The 17426-nt window shown below is 45.3% G+C and overlaps 1 long non-coding RNA gene across 1 annotated transcript in view; it reads left to right on the top strand.

Annotated features, from left to right (window-relative positions):
- Positions 1-17426, top strand: part of LOC112447835 (uncharacterized) — a 48840-nt gene that overhangs the window by 2701 nt on the left and 28713 nt on the right. Inside the window, exon 2 of the long non-coding RNA XR_003036102.2 lies at positions 3676-3788. This is a non-coding gene — a long non-coding RNA (uncharacterized lncRNA). The remainder of the gene's footprint in view (positions 1-3675; positions 3789-17426) is intronic.

Below are 17426 nucleotides of genomic sequence, written 5' to 3'. Positions count from 1 at the left end.
TCCAGTTGAGCTATTTCAAATCCTGAAAGATGATGCTGTGAAAGTGCTGCACTCAATATGCCAGCAAATTTGGAAAACTCAGCAGTGGCCTCAGGACTGGAAAAGGTCAGTTTTCATTCCAATCCCAAAGAAAGGCAATGCCAAAGAATGCTCAAACTACTGCACAATTGCACTCATCTCATATGCTAGTAATGCTCAAAATTCTCCAAGCCAGGCTTCAGCAGTACATGAACTGTGAACTTCCTGATGTTCAAGCTGGTTTTAGAAAAGGCAGAGGAACCAGAGATCAAATTGCCAACATCCTCTGGATCATGTAAAAAGCAAGAGATTTCCAGAAAAACATCTATTTCTGCTTTATTGACTATGCCAAAGCCTTTGGCTGTGTAGATCACCATAAACTGTGGAAAATTCTGAAAGAGATGGGAATACCAGACCACCTGACCTGCCTCTTGAGAAACCTATATGCAGGTCAGGAAGCAACAGTTAGAACTGGACATGGAACAACAGACTGGTTCCAAATAGGAAAAGGAGTCTGTAAAGGCTATATATTGTCACCCTGCTTATTTAACTTCTATGCAGAGTACATCATGAGAAATGCTGGGCTTGGAAGAAGCACAAGCTGGAATCAAGATTGCCGGGAGAAATATCAATCACCTCAGATGTGCAGATGACACCACCCTTATGGCAGAAAATGAAGAGGAACTAAAAAGCCTCTTGATGAAGGTGAAAGAGGAGAGTGAAAAAGTTGGCTTAAAGCTCAACATTCAGAAAACTAAGATCATGGCGTCTGGTCCCATCACTTCATGGCAAATAGATGGGGAAACAGTGGAAACAGTGTCAGACTTTATTTTTGGGGGCTCCACAATCACTGCAGATGGTGACTGCAGCCATGAAATTAAAAGACGCTTACTCCTTGGAAGGAAAGTTATGACCAACCTAGATAGCATATTGAAAAGCAGAGACATTACTTTGCCAACAAAGGTCTGTCTAGTCAAGGCTATGGTTTTCCCAGTGGTCATGTATGGATGTGAGAGTTGGACTGTGAAGAAAGCTGAGCGCCAAAGAATTGATGCTTTTGAACTGTGGTGTTGGAGAAGACTCTTGAGAGTCCCTTGGACTGCATGGAGATCCAACCAGTCCATTCTAAAGATCAGTCCTGAGTGTTCATTGGAAGGACTGATGCTAAAGCTGAAACTCCAATACTTTGGCCACCTCATGCAGAGTTGACTCATTGGAAAAGACTCTGATGCTGGAGGGATTGGGGGCAGGAGGAGAAGGGGTCGACAGAGGATGAGATGGCTAGATGGCATCACCGACTCGATGCACATGAGTTGGTGATGGACAGGGAGGCCTGGAGTGCTGCGATTCATGGGGTTGCAGAGTCGGACACAACTGAACTGAACTGAGTGCGTTTATACATGTGTTTGATAGTAGATAGTAGGAGGTGGTCTGTGTATATTAGCATGAGGTTAGATATATGTATATAGTGTCCTTTGTTTATATGTTTGGGGAGCAGTGGGGAGGTTGTATTTGGAGAGGTAGTGTTTGAGGGGGATCTCTATGTTCAGAGGTTGGGAATGTTTGCACATCTGTGTCCATAGGTGTGTGAGAATTGCATGTGTATATTAGAGAACAGAAATTGTCGGTGTTTTGGTGTTTTGTGTGTGTCTTAGCATTTGGGATGTATACTCAAGAGAAGTTTATGGATGTGTGTATTTGTGATTTGTGCGTAAAGGAGGCTTAGTGTCCTCTTTGTGTTTATTTCAAAATGTAATGCCTGAAGAATTTAGCAGTGTTGCTTGTGTGTTCTCAGAACTGGTAAGTTGGACTTATATAAGTATAGTTAACTCTATAACATCATGGGTTTGAACCACACGGGTCCATTCCTAGTGGATTTTTTTTTTTTTTCAGTAAATACTACAGTGCTACTACATGATCCATGGATACAGAAGCATTGAATGGAAGTTTGGTACCCTAATCCCCAAGTTGTTCAAGGTTCAGCTGTATTCGATAAGTGTAGGTTGTTTGTGGCTGTGTGTATTTGAGTCCCTGGGGCTATGAATTAAGTATTCTGGCAGATATGAGAGTTCAGTAGATGGAGTAGGTTATGTGTATGTTCAGAAATCTGGAGTATATGTATTTTAGGGCTATGAATTGCATGTGGGTCTTTTGGGAGTTGCTCATGAAACAAACAGTTGTGTACCTTGTGAGCCTGTGTGTATACGTATACAGTGTGTACATATGAGTGGTATATTGGTTGCATATGTTTGTGTTCAGGCCCATGTCGTGTGTATATATGTATATAGTTGTAAGAGTGGCATGTGAATATTCAGTGTGAGTAGGTTTTCATCTATAAAAATTTAGGTAGTAAGAGGTGGTCTCTGTGTATATTTTTTCAAGGTGAGAGTAGAAATGTACATGTGTGTTCAGAATATATATGTGTATGGATATACATACATACACATATATATGAATATGTATGTTGTGTCCTTTTGCTTATATATCTGTGCTGGGAGTTGAGGGGCCTACTCTGGGTATAAGTGGATTTTGTGCACATACTCATATGAAAAGATTTGGGATGTGTTGAAACTGGTTCATACTAGCTTGGGATAGTCAGTGGTGCATATCTCCTCCCAGTTCTGTGTTCAGTGATGTCAACTGGGTAGCTTGAAACTGATCATGCTGGGAATGTTTATACCATGTAGACACCATAAATGAAGTCTTTCCTACCTTTCTCAGAGAGGTTTTTATTAAGCATTTATCAGCACACCACTGATGTGTGTGTTTAGATGTATGTATGTATGACACAAGAATATTTGGGCATCAGTGGGAATGTATGGGACACTTACGTGGTTATCAGTGGGGCTTCTGGGGTTGTAAGTGTGAATGGATCCTTGTCATTCTGAATCATTGCATCGTTCCTATCAGGTTGGTCAAAGAATTCCCGTAAATGTTGGGGATTCCCAGCAGAAATCATGCAGATGGATAGAGGGGTGTCTGTACTTTAGGCAGTAGACACTCCAGCATTTGTATGGTCCTAGCATCTGGGCCCCTAGAAGGGTGGGTGTGGTGGGCAGATGGCCTTGTAGAGGAGAAGCTTCACAGGTGCGTTGTTGGTGTGACAGGCAGCAGTCAAAAGTCATAGGGCTTCCTGGATAAGAAGTCAGATAACCAAGTGCTCTCCCAGGAAAACCCCCTGAGAGTTGCTTGGACAGCTCCAAGTATTGCTGGCTCTTCTGTGACACAGGTGATGGGCAAGCACACCCTCCACACTGGGTCTAGGTGTTGAAAGTCTACAAAGCCATATATCCCTAAGCCCAACTGCCCCAGGGTGATGGGGACTATTATCAGGCTGGTCAGCTGTATCACTAGGTCTCAACCAACCTAGCTCCATGGAAACCTAAGTTCTCAGGGTAAGGCAGGACCTCTAGGGATCAATGAGCTGACAAGGATGGAGGTGGGGAGACTGTCCCTGAGGGACAGTTGAGGACTGAGACCTGCAGAGACTGGGGAGTCCCACTCTGAGAAATATGGCTCTGATATTCCCAAATCCTTTAGTCATGTTCTCTGGTCTTTTCTGAAGGCTGAGGATGCTTCTAGCAGTGGGAAGCTCATCTCAGTTTCATGTTTCTCTGATAGGATAAAGTGACTTTTTTTTTTTTTAATATTCCACAGCAAGCTGCAAAGTCATCAGATGGAGCCATGTGATCAGTGTGGCCACCAGCTGACCCCATAGTCACATTCTGCCTCCCTTGCATCCTCCTAAGAATTTCTGAACCTTCTTAATGGTGAGTCTTCTGGCCTTTTCTCCCTCATTGTGAATCCTCCTGCCAACAAAACATGCTGTGAACTTTAATAAAAGGATAACTCAACTGTAACTGGAGTCTGGAAGGCCTGTAGAGGGAGCTACCATTTCCTGTCACTCATCATCAAATACCCTAGCAGGAAGAGGTCATTACTGATCCCAGCAGGAAGACTGATACATTGCAATCCCAAACAGGAAGTGCAGCTACATTACTACCCCAGCTGGAGGAGGGAAGATTTCCTTTTTGGCCAACAACAAACTCAGCTAATAGAAAATTTTGCCATCAGAAGCCACTTTTCCCCACTGGAACTTTCATCGCTTCCTTTCCTTGTCCTACCTTTCTTATTTTAAGAGCATTCCATGATGTGCAGCCCCTTGGAGTATCTCCTTGTCTTCCACGAGATGCCATCTGATTCATGAATCATTTACTAGAGTCAGTATGTTACAAATTCCGAGTAAATCTTCCAATTTACTCAGTTAAATATTGCTTTTTTAATATATTAGTGGCAGTGATGGAATGATATCTGGGGACAAGGAGAAACAGGTGTGATGTCTAGAAATCCTTTGAATTCACTGTCTTTCTTGCCATTCCTGGAGGTTGTTGGTAAGCTCCTCTTGGTTTGAGCTCCATTCTCTTTGCATCTGTGCTCCCAGTCTGATGGCTTTCCTTTACAGGGCAGGTCAGCTTGGCTGGTAGGGGATTCTTCCTAAGGCCAAACCCCTAGCCTTTCAGATCAAAATTGCCAGGGCACAGTAATATCTCTTGGTTATTGCCAATCTATTTTTGAGTAGTAAATCCTAGCCCCTAATTCCGTTCCCTGGAAACTGCTGACAGTTTAGTCTGTACTTTCCCATCTGTTTGGAATCAGCAGTGGCCCCCAGATTCCATGCTGGGAACTATTGGTGACAGCCATAGTTCTCCTTTTTGTTTGGAATTAGTTTGTAGTCCCAATTTCTTGGAATTTGCTAGTTTGACCATTTCCCCCATTCCAACATTCCCTGGGAATTGGTGGTGGTACAGGCCAGGCCTTCTTTCGGCTGAGACATAGCAGCATCTCTTGGTTACTGCTCATATATTAAGGCCCAGGTGTATTTGCCTTGTTTCGGGTTGACAAAGACTAGCAAAGGAAATGGGAGCCTTTATCGCAATTCGTTATGCTACCTTCTGGCACACTTGCTTATTTTATATTTAAGAACTGTAGTCCTGGAGGCTGTAGAGACCTAGAAGGATGGCAAAATTTTAGTGATATTGGTCTAGAATTACAGTGGCCGTTGTGGGGTGTGTTCCAATCAGACAAGATTGTTCATTTAAGGAAAACACTAGAGCAAAGGATCCCATTTGAACAGGGAGAATGAGATGCCTACTTTAATGGGTATGTGAAAACTTACAAGCCTTCAAGATTCCAAAATATCTTCATTTAAAAACTCAGTACAAAAAGCTAATGAAAAATTAAAGAGATAAAGTTACCTGAAACAGAAGATCATAGGACAGCTATGACTGTAGACTCAAGTCCTACTATTCTACCATATCCTTTTCCAATCCCTGGTGGCTCAGACGGTAAAGAATCCGCCTGCGATGTGGGAGACCTGGGTTCAATCCCTGGGTCAGACAGATCCCCTGGAGAAGGCAATGGCAACCCACTCCACTATTCTTGCCTAGGAGAATCCCATGGACAGAGGAGCCTGGTGGGATACAGTCCATGGGGTCACAAAGAGTCAGACATGACTGAGTGACTGACTTAATGTTTTATTAACTTTTTGACTGAACTACTTTTCTATTCCAAAGAGAATATTCAACAATTGCTATTTAAAATAAAACTAACTGAGGTTGTAGGCAAACCTCCTCAGATATCTTCTCTCCCTTAGTTAAAGACTGAACTGAGAGCTCTAGGCAAAGAATTCTCTAAACCTAAGGAGGAACCCCAAAAGTTTTTGAAGAGTTTAGAGTCATTTTTAGGGCCAAATTGCTAGATCTTTCTCAGCTTGTACGCATGTTGGTCCTCTCCGCCTCACTCCATGGCCAGACTCACTTCCTGTGGCTGCAAGTAACACTCCCTAATAGAGGGAGTGTTATCTTGGAGGGCAGGGGTCCAGGTTCTTCCTGTAGCTCTCCCATACTTTAAACAATAAGCATGGTGTACCCAGATTAGAACTGCAGTATATAAGGAAGAAAGTTCAGGCCCTCTTCTCTGGGAACAGCCCAGAAACCTAACCAGAAAGGCCGTTTCTGAATAGCTCACAAGTCTCTTTGTACCCTCCCCCACTACTACCATGGGCTTCCCTAGTGGCTCAAATGGTAAAGAATCTGCCTGCAATGCAGGAGAGCTGGGTTCAGTTCCTGGGTTGGGAAGATCCCCTGGAGAAGGAAATGGCAACCCTCTCTAGTATTCTTGCCTGGAGAATCCCATGGACAGAGGAGCCTGGCCTCTACAGTCCATGGGATTGCAAAGTGTTGGACATGACCGAGCTACTAACATTTTCACTTTCTACTACTACCTGCAGAGCCAGGTAGATCAAGCACCCTTAATTCAGTTGCTAACTGGATATCTTCTAATACCCTGCATGTTTATGATGGAGCTATGTGTTTCCTGTCTATTTCCTCCACATACTGTAAATCTATAAGAGCGGTCTTTGCCGTGTTCATTGATGCCTGATGAATAATTGAATGAAGAAATGATTATGGTTGTCATAGTTTGGATTTTTTGGAACACAGAATCAGAGAAAGAGTTTAGGGAACAGTATATTTACCAAGCAACACCTGTGAGGAGTAGAAACAGAAAGGATTGGGCAGAGGGGCTGTTGAACAGTGACTCAAACTCCAAAACATCTTCCCCCTACCCCATGGGACCTGAGGAGCCAGACTGTCTCTTCAGAGAGGTGGTCAGTTGGAAGGAGTGGGCCAGGCATTTCTAACTCTGCCTCCATCAGTCCATCAGATATGAACTTTCCTGGAAGGGGAATGACTGTTAGGCAAGGCAGTTCTCTAGTTCAGCAGTCCCTGAAGGAATTGGGAGCTGACACTGCCTCCCAACTATACCCTCATCAATTCAGGACACAAGGCCTTTCCTGAAGAGAAATCCAGGTGGCCCACGTCCATGTCACCAAATTCATCCCCTTTACAGCTTGCAGCTGTTTCTTTACAGGGATTCTGAGTGTGGGTGTGTCTTTGCTGCTGCTGCTGCTGCTAAGTCGCTTCAGTCGTGTCTGACTCTGTACGACCCCATAGACGGCAGCCCACCAGGCTCCCCCATCCCTGGGATTCTCCAGGCAAGAACACTGGAGTGGGTTGCCATTGCCTTCTCTGGTTGTGTCTTTAGGGTGGTGGAAATTGTGTGTGTGTGTCGGGGCTGTGTTTATGTGCATAAACATGGTTTGTATGTGTGAAGTCAGGGAGTGTGGAGGGTTGTGCTTATGTTTGAGGGAAGTTGGAATGGCCCCTTGTATGTTGGGGTGAGGTGTGTTCGCAGGGCAATATCTGGTGTGTTACATTAAGAATATGTAGATTATGACCTGCTGAGTGAGGAAGCACAAGCCCCACAAGGAACTGGCAAGCAGCTCCCTCAGCACCCAAGCTCCCATGTTCAGGAAATGAAAGCCCTAAGTGTTGTTTTGATTGAAGGCATAGTTTCAGTACATACACACAAAGGAGGTAAAGTCACAAGAGTTATTAGTGTCACACCCTGGAACTGGGGGATAGTGGGGGTTGGGTTGGGCAAGGAGCTTTGAAAGGCAATCCTCTGCCCAGGTTATGAGCCAGCAAGAGGTAGAAAGCAGGGTAGCATGCATCTATTAATTATTAGGTGTTTGGGGTGGAGGTCACTAAACTTTGGTGGGCTCAACTGTAAGTGGCTACTTTAAAAGGTGTCCCAGGAAAAGTAAAACTGAACTTGGAGCAAGAATTCTAAGTTCAGGGTGTAAAAAAGGTTATGAGACTCAGCACATACCTTGGTTTTCCAAAACTCAAAGGCATAGCAGAGAGCAGCCTGACAATTGTAGCAACCATCTCACACTCAAGCAGCAAGTGTTATATACAGTAAGCAAGCAAGGAGGCCTTGGTGTAGACATATAGTTAGCTCTGCAAAATGCTATTTGAAGTGTCATCGGCAGGGTATTTAGATAAGCAAGCATTCAATTTAGCAACCAAGTCCCAGTGCTTGTGTCCCTTGATGTCATCTTGGGTACAGTGGAAGGTTGTGGAGGCAGCATTCAGGATGAAGTTGTGTCCAGTCATGTCATGGGCTGGGGTGTTATAGCATGAATCCTCATGTCCCAATCCATCCATGTTGTCTTCTCTCAGACTGTTATGTCCTGCACTTTGGTGGGCTATAGCATTGCATCTCCAGTGTTGTCTCAGGTGAGGGGAGCCATCTCAGAGGCTCCCAACATAGTGGCTCTGCCAGGGAGCCGCTGAGGAGGGGAACTGAGTGACCAAGGGGTCTAATAGGGCCCTGATAAGGGTATGCTTGCACTGTCGGGAGTCAACATCAGGGTGCATGTATCTTTTCAGGTTAGAGTTTTCATCTTTTCTAGGTATGTGCCCAGGAGTGGGATTGCAGGATCATATGGTTGGTTACTCTATTTTGGGTTATTAAGGAACTTTCATACTGTTCTCTGTAGTGGCTGCAACAATTTACATTCCCTGCCAATAGTGTAGGAGGGTTCCCTTTTCTTCATACCTTCTCCAGTATTTATTATTTGTAGACTTTTTGTTGGTAACCATTCTGACCAGTGTGAAGTGATTGAAGCTCTGATTTGCATTTCTCTAATAATTAAAGATGAGATGGCTGGGTGGCATCACCTACTCAATGGACATGAGTTTGAGTGAACTCCAGGAGTTGGTGATGGACAGGGAGGCCTGGCGTGCTGCAATTCATGGGATCGCAAAGAGTCGGGCATGACTGAGCGACTGAACTGAACTGAACTGAATAATTAGTTGTGTTGAGCATATTTTCATGTGCCTGTTGGTCATCTGTATGTCTTCTTTGGAGAAATGTTCATTTAGGTCCTCTGCTCATTTTTTGATTTGATTGCTTTTTTTTGATACTGAGCTATATAAGCTGTTTGTATATTTTGAAAATTAAGCCCTTGTTGGTTGTATCATTTCGAGATATTTTCTCCCAACTATAGATTGTCTTTGCATTTTGTTTATGGTTTACTTTGTTGTGCAAAATCTTGTGATTTTGATTAGGTCCCATTTGTTTTATTTTTGCTTTTATCTCTTATGCCTTGGAGAATGACCTGAGAAAATATTGCTACAATTATGTCAAAGAATGTTTTGCTTATATTCCCTTATAGAAGTTTTATGGTTTCATGTCTTATATTTAAGGCTTTAGGACATTCTGAGTTTACTTTTGTGTATGTTGTGAGGGAGTGTCCATTGATTTGCTTGTGACTGTCCAACTTTTCCAGTACCAGTTGTGGAAGAGATGGTCTTTGGTCCATTGCATATTCTTGCCTCTTCTGTCAAAGATTAATTGACTGTGGGAATGTGGGGTTATTTCTGGGCTCTTCATTCTGTTCTATTGATCCGTATGTCTATTTTTCTGCCAATATTGCAGTCTTTCGATTAATGTAGCTTTGTAGTATTGTCTGAAGTGTGGGAGCATTATGCCTCTAGCTTTGTTCTTTTTCTGAGTCTTTTGTGGGTCCGTATAAATTTTAGGATTATTTATTTTTGTTGTCTATTTGCTAAGTCCTGTCCAGCCCATCAGGCTCCTCTGTCCATGGGATTTCCCAGGTAAGAATATTGGAGTGGGTTGCCATTTCCTTTTCCAGGGGATCTTCCCAACCCAGGAATCAAACCTGCATCTCCTGCATTGTTAGGCAGATTCTTTACCACTGAGCCACCATGGAAGCCCAGAATTAGTCACTGCAGTTCTATGGGGGAAAAAAAAAATATCATGGGTAATTTGATAGGGATTGCATTAAATCTGCAGATTGTTTTGGATAGCATTACCATTTCAAGAATATTAATTCTTCTAACCACAGAGCATAGGATATCTTTCCATTTCCTTGAATAATCTTCATTTGCCTTTGTCAGTGTTTTTATAGTTCTCAGTGTGTAAATCTTTCATGTCCTTGTCAGGTTGATTCCTAAGCATTTTATTTTTTTTGACATAATTTTAAACAGAAATTTTTTTTTTTACTTTCTTTAATATTTCATTATTAGTGTAAAGAAATCCAGCAGATTTCTGTATATTAATCTTGTATCCTGCTACCTTGCTGAATTCATTTATCAATTCTAATTGTTTTTGTGTGGAGGCTTTAGGGTTTTCTATAGAGTATTATGTCATCTGTACATGACAGTTTTATCTCTTCCCTTCCAAAATGGATACCTTTTATTTTTATTTTTTTGTCTGATTTCTGTGGATAGGACTCTCAATACTATGTTGAATAGAAGTAGTGTAGTAGGCATCCTTGACTTGTTCCAGAATTTAGTGGGAAAGCTTTCAGCTTTTCACCATTGAGTATTATGTTGGCTGGGCATTTGTCATAAATAACTTTTATTATGCTGAGATATGTTCCTTCTGTATCTACTTTGGTGAGAATTTGTGTCATGAATGGATGTTGAATTTTATCAAATGCTTTTTATGCATCTGTTTAAATGATCATGTGGTTTTTGTTATTTGTTGTGATGTAACAGATTAAATGTTTTGCATATATTGAGCCATCCTTGTGACCCTGAGATTTATCAAACTTGATTATGGTATAGGATCCTTTTTAAGTGTCGTTGGACTTGGTTTGCTAGTATTTTGTTGAGGATTCTTGCATCTATATTCATAAAAGATATTGGCCTGTAATTTTCTCTTTTGGTAGCATCTTTGTCTGGTTTTAGCATCAGGATGATGGTAGCTTCAGAGAATGACTTTGGGAGTCTTTCCTTACCATGTCAGGTTTAGCCTGTTCATAATGGTACTATTTCTGTTTTAGCCCAGTGGCATTTGTGGCCATGCTGGGTCACTCTTAGGAGGAAGCCCTTATCCATGATATAATAGGGATGTGAGTTTGCCAGAGAATAATCTTCATCCCATGAAGGCTTCTGTTTGTAACAAAGCCCGCTAAGTGACCAGGATTTGATGTGCTAGGGGAATGTAGTAGGTGTGGAGAGTAGCTGTTTGGTCTCGAAGCCCACAGGCATCTAGGAGGAGCTATGTTAAGTTCAAAGTCCATGCTGATCAGTCATGCTCTACCCAGAAGGAGCAGCCGAGGGGAAGGGCTTCATTAATTTTTTTTTCAGATACATTTTATTAAATCAGACCAATCACCCAATTTAAAAATTTACATGTGTGATAGCAACCCAGGTTGCACATTCAGGGGCTTCTCAGGTGGCACTAGTGGTAAAGAACCCGCCTGCTAATGACATCATGTTGTGTGTTAGCTCCTCAGGTCTTATTCCTTCATTTTGTTTCTCATTTTATAATGAAAAATTTGTATCCATTTACCAACCTGTTCTCATTTCCCCCACAACCAGCTGCAGACAACAATTTCTACTCTGTTCTATGATTTCTTTTTTTTTTCTTTTAGATTCCACATGTAAGTGATACTGTCAGGCTTATTTCAGTTAGCATAATGTTCTCCAAGTTCATTCAGTGTTCTTGAAAATGTCAGGGTTAACTTTTGTTAAGGCTGAATAATATCTCATTTTGTATGTTATGTATGTGTGTGTATCACCTTTCTTTATCCATTTATCTACCACAAACAGGAAGTTTCTTTCTGTACCATTATTTTGTGATTAATGTTTCAGAGAACATAGAAAAGCACTGATAACTTTTTCAGATAAAAATGTTTGTTTCTTTTTGCTAAATGACCAGAAGTGAAATTGCTGGATCACATAGTATTCTAATTTTATTTTTTGAAGCATCTCCACAGTGTTTTAAATATTAGTTGTACCAATTTACATTCCGAACACCAATGCACAAGGTTTGTTAACGTCAGACCTACCGTGAAGGCCCTGTCATTGAGTGGATACTCAGATTCTAAGGAACGCCTGTGAGGTCTGTGTGGGAGGTCTCAGAGACAGATTTGAGAGGTCACTGGGAGATTACTCGTATGGGTCTGTGAGAGGCCCTTTTGTGGGGTCATTGTAGCTCTGTGCCAGGCCTCTGTGAGGGGCTAGTGGGGTCCCTATGGGAGATCAGTGTGGGTTTGTCTGAGGTCTCTGTGTGGGGTCACTTTTTATCTGTGGGAGGTCTCTGTGTGGGACTAGGGGGAGTTTATGTGTGGGGTCAGTGTTGTGGAGTCAGTGTGGGTTTGTGGGAGATCCCTGTGTGGGACACTGTGTCTCCATGTGGAGACACACAGTGGGGGGCCCTACATTGGTGTCCTTTCTGCACTTTAGGGCAGGAGAAGGGCACAGGGATTTTTCCCCTCCTGGTTTCTTGCTTTTCTGTCAATATCCCTTCTGTGTCACTCCTCCAGACAGGAAACGATGGGGCGCCCCAGCACTCACCTCTTGGTGCCCCTAAGAGAACCAAGCAGCAGCCAGGCTCGAGGTCCCCACTCTGTGCCCCACTCTTCTGAGCTCTGGAGGCCACTCTGTTCCCTGAGCCCCCTCTGCTAGGCCCACGCTGGACGATGGGGACCAGAGGAGGGACCAGGCTCCAGGGAGAAACCGCAGCACAAGCAGGCCCATGCCGCTGCCCTCCACTCCCAGGTTCTGGTCCTACAAGTTAGGGTTCTGACACGCTGATAGTAGTTGACACTTGCTGTGACGCCAGCATAGTCCCTGGGCCTGTTGAGTCCCACATGTTCCCTAAGAGTCTCCTTGGATCACAGACCATGAGTCTGTCCCAAGCTCCCAGTCCTGTGAAAGCTTCCCTGCTCAGAGGCTCCGCTGTCTCTGGGAGCCTGGCCCTCTGTGGAGAGCTCTAGGTGTTCTCTCTCTGTCTGGGCTCTGGGAGCTGGAGTAGGGGGAGACTCTGGGGTGGGGCCACCAGGAGCCACCAGGCCTCTAAGTTCTTTCCTCTGGGCCTCTTGACAGTGGTGGGACGCCAGGGATCCCTCGGTCACTGCACCATCTATGGACACCTCTGCCACCTGCCTCCTTCCCGTGCATCCCACCCTAGGGGCACAGCGTCCCACCCTCAAGCAGTGAGGTGACTGCACACGCAGTGACACCCCTACTTCTTCCCCAGGGGAGGTGGGCACTGTGAACAGGGCTGTCCTCTCCTCTCGGGCAGGGTGGACCAGCCCTTGGGGGCCTCCATGCTTTACACTGCACACCCTCAGAGCTGGGAATGTGCTCCTCATCCTCGCCTCTGCTCCAGAGCATGAGAAAGGCAGAGGGAGGGTGATGCTCCTGGTTCATCTCATTCCAGTTCCGTCTGGGAGAGGAGGGACTTCCAGGGCAGTGTCATCTATCCCACCATGACACAAGGACAAGGTTTCTCCCACGTCTCACTCGGGGCCAGCACTGGCCCCAAGCTCCTGTCCTTATTCTGACATGAGAAGTTCTCTCTGACACCTTCTGAACCTGAGGGGAATTTCAGCCTCTGCAACCCAACCCCCACCCACAGCCGTACAAGTTCAAAGTAGAGAGAGAGCAGGAGAGAACTGAGCTGGATCCTGAGAAGGAGTGGTTTTTAGGTTTAGTTCACTTTGGCATGTCCTGAATGCTGTTGCTTGTTTCCGTAATGCTGGTATTGTGGAAACTGGGGTGCAATGAGGGAATTGGGGTGAGGGTGAGTATCCACACTGGGGTCACCCTCCCTATGTGTCCCTGTCCAATCTGGAAGACAAAGCAGGCACCTGAGAAGAGTGAACCCTGACCCCTTCCCTTCCCCTCTGCAGGGTGCAGAGGCCACCATTGTTCATGAGAAAAAACATTTATTTCAGGAAAGAGTAAACTTTGTGGTAGGAAGAAGCCATTAGCACACAGAGGATGTGCTAACATGAGAGAAAAAAGGTTTTAGCTGCATGGCATACTATGCATTTTTTTCTTGGAGATGAGTTTTTCTACCAGGAAAGCTGTGACAGGCATGTTCTGATTGACCAAAAGAGGTTTATGTCTGAAAGAGGCAGTACCTTGGACAGTGGAGAGGATGGCCTGGGACACTTGTCATTCTTGATCCATGATGAAGGTTCTGCCTGGTGGGGGTGGGAAGGTCCACCTGCTGTCCCTGGGGCTGGTCCACTTACTCTTTCTAGGGCAGCCATGACCCATGGGGTAGGTTGGTCATCCCGGCATGTATATTGCCTCACTCTTAACTTGGTAGAGAGAAACCTGTGGTAGTAGTAACGTAGAACTAATGGGGCCCAGAGTTTTCCTTTGAACCAGTTAAACTCGGAGGCACGAGGTCCACAGTGAAGTGCCACCTTCTCCCTTAGGATCCGGCCAACAGCTGTCCCAAGAGCCTGGACCTCAGCAGTCCTGCTATCGAGCTGGCCTGGTCGGCCCTCCGTACTGCCAGCCCTTTTATGCTGTCCTAGTTTGGGCCTCCTGTGAGTCTCCTGGCAGTGGGGACAAACATCTTGCTCAGGCTCTTATATTTGGGCTGTTGTCTTGGGGCCTCCTGCTGGCCGTGCCTACTCCCTCCACTCAAGGTCATGGAGCTTCTGGGAATTGGATGAGTCTCCACAGGACAAGGGCTGGAAGCCAGACAGAGATTCCTGAGAAACCAAGATGTCTGGGGCAATGAAAACATCTGAGTAACAGTCTGAGAAACGTCTTGGTGGCGCCATCTTGAAGGAGCAAGTAGTGACGCAGCCTTGAGCCTGTTTCTGCTGGTCTCTGAACCCTTGGAATTCAGGCTTGCAACACCGGGCCTCAAAGTGTAGATCTTCTGGACTTGCGGCTGTGGACTCTGTTCAACGAGGGGCTTTTATGGGCCTTCGGGACCATGATCTCCTCAGATCCATATTGCAGATTTGGAATTTAATCAGCACACTAGGTTTGAAAGTACTTTTCCAAGAAGGGTCCCCCTCCATGACCTCTTGGACCCTGGAAGATTGGGACCATGTGTCGAGGTCTATGACTGTCATGATAGAGCAGGTGTCTGGGGAGGCCTGCCCCCCAGCTTCTTCCTGTGGTTCATTCCTAGCCAATGCCGGACTTGGACTGGGCTCCAGGCTGCCTTTGTCAGTCCCCGCAACAGACTCATGTCACAGATTCTGCCCACAGAGTTGTATGAGGGGGCCTGTGAATGTGGCTTGTCTTCCTGTCCAGTCAGAGGGACCTCTGAGGGCCTATGGATGTCACCAGGTGGGGGTCCTCCCAGGGGCCCTGGGGTTTCTTCACTCACCTGTGAGGGGGCAGGAAAGAGACTCTTCAGAGGGGAAACTGCCCTTGTTGTTATCACTTTCTCTCCCAGATGAGCCTGGAGGGGCTTTTCCAAGATCTTGATTAACTGGGATTTTGAGTGGTCCCCAGAGTCACAGGTGACTTTCAAGGTGGACTTGAGCCTTTTTCACCTTTAAGCTAAGTATGAACTTGAGTAACTCTAGAGGTACACCCCACCTGTACCTCACCTGTGTGTGCTTAAGTCGCTTCAGTTGTGTCTGACTCTTTGCAACCCCATGGACTGTAGCCTGCCAGACTCTTCTGTCCATGAGGATTCTCCAAGGAAGAATACTGGAGTGGGTTGCTATTTCCTCCTCCAGGGGATCTTTCTGGCCCAGGGATTGAACCTACGTCTTATGTCTCCTGCATTGGCAGGTGGGTTCTTCACCACTAGTGCCACCTGGAAAGATCACTTGAAACCTTATTCTATGTGCTTCCAACTCTTGTTGATTATAAGGATTTGAGGACAAGAGATTCATGGGAGGTGTTCATGGACACGACTGAAGCAACTTAGCATGCTGTTCTCCGAAGTGGCTGTATCACTTTACGTTCCCACCAACAGTGCAAAAGGGTTCCCTTTTTTCCCACACTTTCTTCTTCACTTATTATCTGTAGATTTTTTGATGATGGCCAGTCTAGAAAACTCCAGTACTTTTGCCTGGAAAACCCCATGGACAGAGGAGCCTGCTAGGCTGCAGTCCATGGGGTCGCTAGAGTCGGACATGACTTTTTCACTTTTACTTTTCACTTTCATGCATTGGAGAGGGAAATGGCAACCCACTCCAGTGTTCTTGCCTAGAGAATCCCAGGGACGGGGGAGCCTGGTGGGCTGCCGTCTACGGGGTCGCACAGAGTCGGACTCCACTGAAGCGACTTAGCAGCAGCAGCAGCAGTCTAGAAAAAATGTTACAGATGAATCTAGTTCCAGGGCAGGGATACAGATGCAGAACTAGAGAATGAGCCATGTGGACACAAAGGGTGGTGAAGGGGAGGGTGGGGTGAATTGGGAGATTAGGTTTGATGTAAATACACTACCATGTGCAGAATAGATAGATAGTGGGGACCTGCATAGAGCACAGAGAGCTCAGTTCAATGCTCTGTGGTGACTTAGGTGGGTATGATGGGGATGGAGTGGGAGAGAGGTCCAAGTGGGAGGGTCTGTATGTATATATACAGCTGATTCACTTCATTGTACAGCAGAAACTAACACAACATTGTAAAGTAATCGTACTCCAATTAAAAAACAACTGCAACAATTTGTCCATAGCTGGACCTGGAGTCCCACCTCCCAATCCAGGTGCTATTGGTTCAATGCTGCCCACAGGCTCCTGCTCACCACACCCTTTTCCAGGCCCCTCACGGCTTCCTTCTCCACGTGGAATCTCAGAAGTATCTGTGTTCTGCTCTTCATCCCAGGAGTCTCCCTGAGGCTTCTGTTTCCTGAGTGACAGATACTGCCACTGGCCTCCTCGGAGTCCATGGACCTGGGCCCTCAGGGTAGGGAGAGGAGGGGGCTAATGTTTGGGGCACACAGGGTTGAATGGCAGAACTCGCCTTTCAAAGCTCTGTTTCTTTTCCTGCTCCTGCTTCTTCCCCTCAGCTCCATTTGATGCTGAGAGAGAAAAAAATGAGGACCTGGGACCAAGTCTCACTCTCCCTCTCGAGACAAGCATAACTCAGAGGCCATACATAATATGACTTCATATGTTTTACTAACAGCTCTGTGGGTTTTCCTTCCTTTCACTCATTTTTAAAGAAGATAAAAGTGTTTTCTGTTTTCCTTCTTTGAAGAACATAAAGGATTTTCAGTGTGAGATTCACCCTGAATTTCTTTTGTCACTGTTTCTCTGCTCAAGAAACACACGCATTCTCAGACCTGTGGGTGAATCCGAGCTCCATCCGGTAGGTCTCTGCTTCCTGAGACCAGGCCCTCCTCCAGCCCCTGCTCTGAGGTTCTGGGGGCCTCAGCAGTGCCCTCAGATTAGTCCTGGTCTGAGATACCTGGTCAGGTCTGGTGAACAGATGCTCAAGGGCCTCTCCTCTGGCTGAGAGTGAACTCAGTATCCAGTCCTCAGACTCTGGTCACTATGCTGGGGACTACTCCTGGAGCCCTCTGCTACAGCTGGTCAACTGGTCTGATAACTTTGGATAGAAATCCTAGTGTTCATTGTATCCCCTGCCCAGCCTGGTTTGTCCCTAGAGGGATGATGTTCTGTTCTTCCTTGAGAAAGTTATTGTGTTCTTTTCCATCCCAGGAGTCTCCCTAGTTGATTCAGAAAATGGAAATACGTATGTAAAATAGACAGCCAATGGGAATTTGCTGTATGACTCAGGAAACTCACA

The sequence above is a fragment of the Bos taurus genome, chromosome 8 (genome assembly GCF_002263795.3).
Source record: "Bos taurus isolate L1 Dominette 01449 registration number 42190680 breed Hereford chromosome 8, ARS-UCD2.0, whole genome shotgun sequence".
Taxonomy (NCBI): Eukaryota; Metazoa; Chordata; class Mammalia; order Artiodactyla; family Bovidae; genus Bos; species Bos taurus.
This window is presented reverse-complemented; position numbering and strand designations above follow the sequence as displayed.